Source organism: Penaeus monodon, chromosome 23, assembly GCF_015228065.2.
Source record: "Penaeus monodon isolate SGIC_2016 chromosome 23, NSTDA_Pmon_1, whole genome shotgun sequence".
Lineage (NCBI taxonomy): Eukaryota > Metazoa > Arthropoda > Malacostraca > Decapoda > Penaeidae > Penaeus > Penaeus monodon.
In genome coordinates, this window is record NC_051408.1 from 43,959,209 (window position 1) to 43,959,662 (window position 454).

Consider the following 454-nt stretch of genomic DNA (forward strand, 5'->3'; position numbering starts at 1 on the left):
CTTACATCAAATGCAGAGATCTGCCTCCCACGTTCCCCGCGGAACCAAAGACTTGCTAAAAGCAATCTTCGCTCGAAATGCCACTTCAGTGAATCGAATTATTTCTTCGTTCTCGCGTTTTTATCATCCGTGCACCGAATTTGTCCGTACAATGGCAGTTCGTGGATTCCGTTGCATGCTTATTGATGTTGCAGTCTCGTGAAAGTCGACGACGATTTGAAGAATTTTTAACCAGGGAATGATCTCGGGAACATTTTGGCGAGAGCAAGTCATGTCTTAAATAGCTTGACCTAGCGCAAGATCGGGGTTGATTGTGTTTTGTTTTTCTGCGCGCGGGAAAATTCAATTCCAGAGGTGGGGTCGTGTGTCGTATGACATCAATTTGCGTTTATCTGTCTGTCCAAAGATCATATACATTCTGTTTGTTTTTTTCTTCTTTTTAGTAAAAACGGAA